Source organism: Heloderma suspectum, chromosome 1, assembly GCF_057233095.1.
Source record: "Heloderma suspectum isolate Gila_16-S chromosome 1, 16-S_ref, whole genome shotgun sequence".
Taxonomy (NCBI): domain Eukaryota; kingdom Metazoa; phylum Chordata; class Lepidosauria; order Squamata; family Helodermatidae; genus Heloderma; species Heloderma suspectum.
The window spans coordinates 211,076,480-211,084,919 of record NC_139458.1 but is presented as its reverse complement, the minus strand read 5'-3'; the positions used below and the strand labels follow the sequence as shown (position 1 = coordinate 211,084,919).

The 8,440-nt window shown below is 48.7% G+C and overlaps 1 long non-coding RNA gene across 1 annotated transcript; it reads left to right on the top strand.

The window, feature by feature from the left end:
- The first annotated feature begins 1,857 nt into the window (after positions 1-1,857).
- LOC146358717 (uncharacterized) lies at positions 1,858-3,409 on the top strand. The gene is made up of 3 exons (XR_014787120.1): positions 1,858-2,046; positions 2,242-2,325; positions 2,888-3,409. It is a non-coding gene; the product is annotated as an uncharacterized LOC146358717 (long non-coding RNA).
- The last annotated feature ends 5,031 nt before the right edge of the window (positions 3,410-8,440 follow it).

Sequence of the window (8,440 nt, the reverse complement as noted above, 5' to 3'; positions counted from 1 at the left end):
CAGATGCTACTGGCTACTTGCTCCCTGGGTTCCCTGCCTGCCTGCCAAGCAAGCAAGCAAGCAAGCAGTGGCAATGATGAGAAAGAGGATGAGGAACAAGAGCAGCTGGTGACAAAGGTGATGAGAAGGTAGGTTCACTGAGAGGAGGGGGAGCCTATGGAGGGAGTCTTGCCCAAGACCCCTCAGAAACCTGGAGCTGGCACTTATTGGAATGTTTTAAATGCCTTAGTTTCACATGCCAGATGAAATAAGATGACAATCTCTGGTCTCAGTTCATTGTATATATTCCCATTAATATCACCTAAGTCTTCACATGATTCTTCAGCAAGGCTGTGTTTTCCACAAAACTGACTCTTGGGGTGTCTCCATGAGTGATTTACTCTGAGCTGACTACGTTTGGAGGTCGTTAGGGATACATGACGTCGTGGCCATCCAGCAGCCACCCGGAGCTTATCAGGGAAAAACCAGATTTCTTGAGACTGCTTAAAGTCAAGTTGTTTTCCTTAAGTCGGGTTCTCTGCGGTATAGTTGCTGTGTGCCCCAACCCCCGCATTGACCTTGGTCAAGGGGTGTTTCCTGTGTGTTTCCCATCCCTGCACAAACCAGTTAGTGTCTACTCAGAAATATCTCCCATTGTGCTCAATGATGCTTCTCCCCTGAATGCCACATCAGAACTTACAGAGATCCTCCTCAATTGAAATGGCATAGTTTAAAGCCCAAAGTCCCTAAGTGCTGTAAAGTGTGATCTCGAGGCTCCGATTCTTCGTTGTTTGGTTTATTGCCTTAGTTTCCCATCCCTGTTTCCCCCCACCCTCTTTCCCAGCACAAGCATATGTTTGTCTACTCAGAAGTAGCTCCCGTTGTGCTCAATTAGGCTTGTTCCTGAAATGCAGGTGCATCTGGAGTTTCAGGGAAAAGGAGAAAGGGGGGAGGGGGGAAGCATCTTTTATTGTTTGAGCAGCCCCTGCCAGTCGGATGATGTTCACTCCAACCCCCCACCAGGAAGTATGTTCTGTGAAGCAAATTTTACTGGTCCAGTGCACTCGCTCATGGAGCCCTGCATGGACCAAAGAAGCTGATTCCTTTTTTTAAAAAATCTGGTACTCCTCCATTCGCTTCTCCTTTCGTCGTCGTGGAGACACGGTCTCTGTTATTGAGAGACTACTGTCTCATTCAGTTGAATTTCATGATGGTCTTTTCCCTTTCTCAGGACTGGCCCAAGACATTTTGCTGCCTAAGGCAAATGGATCCTCCCCCACCCTCACCTGGCCCCAGTACATATCAAGGTGTTTTATACCCAAGGCCTGCCATGGTATTTGTGATCTTGTAAAAATACAAAGATAAATGACTAAAGAACTAATAATGTACTGCCCTTTCATTACACTCAAAATCTGCTGCCTGAGGCTTACTAAGACTAATAGTAGGGCCGGCCCTGCCCTTTCTCCAATAGCCCCCACCTTTTGAAATGTCCCCTGTTGAGTGGCATTGGAGTTACATTTATAGCTGGTATCCTAGCGACTGATGAGTTTGCTTCAGATGTTGAACGAGTCTGTAATTTGCTGTCAGACCTGGATGCAGCAACTACCTATAGAATATTGATGTTTGCACTATCAGCAAAGAAAAATAGAACAGACTTTGCTGGTATGTTGGAGGTATCACTTCCTTATTTTTTGTTTTCCAGTTATTTGTATTTTTTTGATGTGATATTCCTTTTTGTTGTGACCTTTGCCTCATACAGCAAATATGTGATTAATAGACTCCAACCCAAGAGCAATCACAGAGGAAATGTTTATGCTTCCATGCATATTTCAGGGGAAATAAGCATGCAAGAGCATTTGAGATTCCCTGTTGTAAGGCAGACTTGAACCTTGCTTTCTTGAGTCATGCCTCAGACCTCTGCTATGATTAGACAGGAGAGGCCTCTGGGATATGCTCTTAGAGGTAAATCTGGAGGGGGCCCTCACAGCCCCCTGCAAAAAGAGTAGTTGTCCCCCAAAGGTAACAGAAGACTCCAAACCACGATGTGGGAAAGACTCTAGATCACAGGTGAGCAACTCCCCCCCCCCCCGGGATTTTATTGGACTTTGACTCCCATCATCCCTCACCCTGGGCTATGCTGGCTAGGGCTGATGGAAGTTGTAGTCCAACAACACCTGGAGGCCCCCACGTTCCCCACCTTTGCCCAAGATCATCATTTTAAGAGCAATAAAGCTTTAACATCTGGTGTCTCCCTCTCAAAAGCAAGCAGGACTGATGCCAAAGATCTCTGGTGCAGAGAATACCAACATGAAAAGATGTCTCGTGAACACAATGAGAGCTGGAGAGGTAAGCATGCCCTTCGTGGCACCCTTGGATGCTAGAGCCCACCCACCCAGCCCCATGCCCCAGGCCAAATTACTCAAGTGTTCAGTAGATTTCCAACTCCACATGAGAAGTGCGGGACTGGTTGGTGGTGCGGTTTTTTTCCCACCCTCTCCGTTCAAGAGGCATGAAATCGGGAGTTGTTAGCCCAGTGGTGTGAACACAAATATCGGGTAATATAACAGCAATGCATGGCAGTTCATGCAAATGACACTTTCTCCTACCTTAGTAACATGACAGGTTGGGGGGAGGAGGAGGAGGATTTTAGTTGCTATTATTTACATAGTATTATCAATGTACACGGTCCTTTACAGAGTAACATGAGCAGAAGGAACACGTCCCTGCCCCAAAGAACTGACAGTCTAAACTGGGACTCTGAGAGACATAATGGAGAGAGGGAAGGGAAAAGAGGAAAGGGAGAAGCAGACAGCACAGGGTGAACATACACCAGTCTGCTTAGACATCTTTTGGCTTCATTTTCTCGGAGAAGGGGACTAAGAGAGGTTAATGGTATGTTTACTTTTAGGTGTTTCAGAAGATCTTCAGTGAGCATTAAAACAATTCCTTCCTGAAAACAGCTCAGCATTTATGATCCCTTGCTCAGAGTGAGCGAAGCTGGGATCCTCCTTGTTTATTCCCTTCTCAGGAATGAAGAAGAACTAATGGCAAAGGAGGTGAACTACTGGCTTAAGCTTGCTGGGGTGGGGAGGGGGCATACTTTAAAGTGCCAGCCCTTTCTGGGATTCAAAACAAGCCTTCTGATGTTTAGGGAGATTTTTTCCCACTTCTCCAGGCAACGAAGTGCAGAAAAAAATCTGGGACCAGCTCCACAAATTTTGGGTGTGCGGAGAGTTGCCTATAATGGCCCAAAGCCTCTGCACACACAAAGGGAATGTGTATTCCAAGGAAATCTCGAAGGCAGAGTGATCGCACCAAGACCACAGAATGCACACAAGCCACCCACTCTCCACACCAAAGCTCATCATCTGGAGCCTTAGGTGATCTGCTAGCAGCAAATAAAGAGCCCAAATTTATTGTTGGGGTGGACAAACTTTACGCTTGTGGGATCTTCATTGCTTTTTTACTACAACCTTATAATCTACCAACTGGAGCCTAGTACAGAAGACATAGGGGCCAGTTCTCATGACACCACAGCCCATCATGGGTTAATTTATTCATGAGGCACTGTGGTACATGCCAGCTGCTGTTATGAATATGCAAGCCCTGGTTGCTGAGGCTTGTTGTGTCATCCAAACCCACTTAGAAGGGGTTATCTAAGGGTTAAATAACCCTCACTTAACCCTAAAAGAGACCTTGATTTATGTGTAGTTCCAACCACGGCAACCCCTGGCCAGGGCTCGCATGTTCAGAATGGCAGACAGCACATGCTCTGGCTCCCCAAGGATTAATTAACAAACGGTGGGCTGTTGTGTCGTCTAAACCAGGTCATTCACTTCGAATTAAAGCATTCTGAAGCTAGGAATCTGAGTAACAGAACTGAACAGAGTTCACAGTTGTTTGACACAACTAGGGATGTTGGAGAATTTCTCCACGAATCTCCGGGAGGCCGAATGCCAACGCATTCGGCCCCCCGAAATTGGTGGAGAAACGGTCCGCCCCCCGCCCCCCCCGGGATGGGTCCGCCCCACCCCCCGGGATGGGTGGCGGGATGGGCGAATGTCTCTGGTGGCGGCGGCTCCTGGCGGCAGTGCGGTGGCAGCGGCGGCCAGTCTTCCAACCGGCTGCCGCCACCGCCATTTCCAAGTAAAACAACAACAACAACAAACGTGATAGGCTACGGAAAGATTTACGTAGCCTATCACGGGTAGATTTTCAAAAAACACCGTGATAGGCTACGTAAATGTTTACATAGCCTATCACGGCTGACTTTGGGGGGGGGGAAGCGCGTACGCAAATGGAGGCGCCCATGGGCACCGCCATTTGCATTCCTTATTTTGGCACGGGTAGTCTACGTAAATATTTACGTAGACTACGGCGAAAATAAGGGCAATGCAAATAGCGTTGACCTTATTTTCGCCGTAGTCTAAGTAAATATTTACGTAGACTACCCGTGCCAAAATAAGGAACGCAAATGGCAGTGTCCATGGGCGCCGCCATTTGCGTACGCGCTTTTTTTTTTCTTCCCCAAAGTCAGCCGTGATAGGCTACGTAAACATTTACGTAGCCTATCACGGCTGACTGCAGGCCAGGGACGCAAACGGCCGCCGCCATTTGCGTCCCGGCAGGAGAACTTTCGCGGCTGGAGAGGCGGGGCGCTCCCCCCCGGCCAGAATTTCGGCGGGGAGGGATGGGGTGCCTCCCCCCCGCCCAGAATTTTGGCGGGGAGGGACAGAGTGCCTCCCCCCCACCGCGAAGCAAGCTTCGGGATCAGGTAAGTGACTTTCGTCCATCCCTACAAAAATCCACTCCTGGGCTCTCCTCACACCTGGCATTTTATCCCACTACAAACTGTTCCTTTTGATTCTAGATCCTTTCCAGGATTTACATGGTTCCTGCATACAGGCATCTCTCATAGTGCAGCCCTCCGCATTATATCTTTTCATGGCTGAGCCGAGCTGCACAGAACAATCAGGACAGAAGGGGGCTGCTGGCTCCATACCCCCTGCCCTCCCCCAATCATTGGTTCCTGTAATGTGATTGAGGGCTCTGCCCCATCCCTCCACTCCTCCACAGCAGGAGGGAAGTCAGAAGCCCTTCTAGTGGCCTGGATAGGAGGCTATGGGAGCTGGTCCCCTCCTTCCTCTGAGGGGGAGAGAGTCTTCTCGGTGGCTTACCCCGAGGTTGCTGGTGCTGCTAGTCCTTCTCTGCTATATATGTCAGTGTGTGATGGAATTAAATGCAGTATATTGCTTGCACTACTGAGTTTGAAGGGTATACTGATTTCTGGGTTCCCAACTGCAGAAGTAAAAATTCCACTAACAGACTTGGTCAATGCACAAGCCATCCCTAGCAGCCCCCCACCCCCCAGCCACCACTTCACGGGGATAACTTTTTCATTAGAACCAGCTTGCTTCCCCCTCCCACTATGCTGTTGTTGCTCTTCCCCCTTATTCTGGCTTCCCAACAACCCTGCAAGGTGGGCTACGAGATGAGATAGTGGCTGGCTAGGTGGGAGGGAGGGAGTACTATGGGAAACCACCTCAGCATTACTGCCTTATCTAAAACAACTCCACACCCCCAAAAGAAACTATTAAAAATGACGATTCCAAGCTCTGCATGATGAATTTATTCAGGGGAGGAGAAAAGGCACTTTTAATACCCATTGAAATCCTATCAAGGCTTTCTCCTGTGTGGCCGAGAAGGGCGACTCCCCCATCGACCCTGGGAGGGAAAAAGCCCATCAATATGGTGAGCAAAAGGGAGAAGAAGCAGTTGGTGGAGTCAACAGGAGGGGGAGGTTCCAAGTAAATGCATTGAAAGGGATGGGAGACCTTAAGACTGCTACTCTAAGTAGACTTATAGGGCACTCCTATTCATGCCTACTCAGAAGCAAGCCATGCAGATTTCAGTTGCACTTACTCCCAGGAATGGAAAGCCTTACAGCCAATGAGTTTATTCAGAAGTAAGCACTGCTGTGTTCAAGGGGATCTCGGAGCCCACAGTGGAACAGAAGAGAGGCGGAAATGGTCACTGGAAGCCCGGTCAGTGACCTGGCCCTAGGGATGTACGAAAGGGACTTACCTGGTCCTGCAGCTTGCTTCGCGGTGGGGGGGAGGTGCTTCGGTTCTCCCCCCGAAGTTCAGGCCGGGGGGCAAGGCGCCCCGCCTCGCCGAAATTCAGGCCGGGGAGAAGCGCCCTGTCTCCTCGGCCACGAAATACAAAAGTAAAAAAACACACACACACACCTGTGATAGGCTACGTAACGATTAACATAGCCTATCACGGCTAGATTGCCAAAGTCAGCCATGATAGGCTATGTTAATCGTTATGTAGCCTATCACAGGTGACTTTGGGGGGAAAAAAAAAGCGCGTACGCAAATGGCGGCTCCCATGGGCGCCGCCATTTGTGTTCCTTATTTGGTCCCGGTAGTCTACGTAAAGATTTACGTAGACTACGGCGAAAATAAGGGCAACGCTATTTGCGTTGCCCTTATTTTCACCGTAGTCTACGTAAAGATTTACGTAGACTACCGGGACCAAATAAGGAACGCAAATGGCGGCGCCCATGGGCGCTGCCATTTGCATATGCGCTTTTTTTTTTCCCCCAAAGTCACCCGTGATAGGCTACGTAACGATTTACGTAGCCTGTCTCGGCTGACTTTGGCAATCTAGCCGTGATAGGCTACGTTAATCGTTACGTAGCCTATCACGGGGGTGTGTGTGTTTTTTTTACTTTATTTTGTAATGGCGGCGGCGGCAGCCGGTCGGAAGACCGGCCGCCGCCCCCGACGAAACGCCGCCGAACTCCCGCCGGGACCCGCCGCCAAGAGGGACATTCGAGGGAGGTAAGTCCCATCCCGGGGGGGGCAGGGGGGCGGAGAATTTCACCAACAATTTCGGGGGAGAATCCCGAGATTCGTGGAGAAATTCTCCGTCATCCCTACCTGGCCCCCCACACCAATTTGTTGTCATGACAATGTCATTCAACACCACCCAGCAACACCCCCTAGCACACGCCCACACTAAGCGGGACAAAGCGCTAAAAGGGAAATACACAGGGGAAATGATGATTTCTCATATAACACGGGAAGAGGGAAGGAAAGTTGTGAGATAGCAGCCGGAGAGCAGTGGCTTCATCTAAAGCTCCTGCAAACACCAGTGATTAAAGAAGAATTAACCTGCTAAAAAAAACTCAGGTGTGAAGAGAGCCCTGGTTGGTGACTCAGAATTCATTATTTCAGTAGGAACACTTAGGGCTGGGGAAAATGCATGTTGCTGCAAGAAATCCTTGCTGACCTACAGCAGATTACCCAGGGATCTATTAGTAAATACAGATCTACCACCTTCCCACCCCTGCTGTAATGCATGTGAGTCAGACCACCTAAGTTATCATGTTTTGACTGGTCAGAAAACCTTATGCAAGTGTATGGATCAGATCAGTTGTTTCTTGACCCTATGCTCAGGTACAGCACATTCAGGAAACCTAGGAGATACATTCCCGTGGTTCGTAGCATCTTGGGGTACACCACGGACATGTGGCAGTATCCAGGGCTCTCAGACCCTGCTGTATCCCTCCCAGTCCCAGCCCCAGCCCTCTTCTCATCCTTCCTCAAGTGCTTAGACATCCCATCTGGACAACTGACCACAGAATTTGAATGAACTTTCTGGGTGCCCATCTGGAAAATGACACCACCAAATATGTGTGATTGTTTCCAGAGAAGATTTGGGGTAGATTACCAAACCCTGATTACCTTCTGTGCCAGTCGCTAGAAGATTTGCTGTTTTGCTGCACTTTTTATATTCTGTAGCTGTTTACTATCCCTGGACTATACTGGATATGCCAGCCATGCCATATGGCAAACATGGCTTTCAGAGACAGCCCCTATATCCAAACTGCAGGTTTGAAATCAATAATCACCAGCTTCTTTGGAAGATCTAATGCTAATACTAACCCACAAACAAGTTTCCCACTTTTTCACAGACCCAGCATAGAGTACTGGTTAGGGTGTTGGAGACCCAGGTCCAAATCCACACTCAGCCATAAAGCTCACTGGGTGGTCTTGGACCAGTTATTTTATCTCAGCCTAAACTAGCACACAGGGCTTTTGGGAAGACAAAATGGGTGTGGAGAAAACCATGTACTCCACTCTGAGCTCCTTGGACAAAAACTGAGATAAAGATGATAAATATCACCACTCCTCCCTGCCATTTCTTAAATCAAGTGAAGCTGGTATAGTTAAGTATCCCTTCTCTTCCACCCAGGTGATGTACTGATGGAGGACCTTGATGATGTAGAGAACTAAAAGAACTTGCCACACTTATCATTCTCTCTTTCATTCTTTTCATGTTTCTATTCTATCTTCTTTCTTCCTTCCCTTTCTCCTTTTCCACATGGTCTTTGCTGATCAACTTGGCCCAACTGGAGGAGGCAAACTCTGACATTCTCCCTTCCACCCAC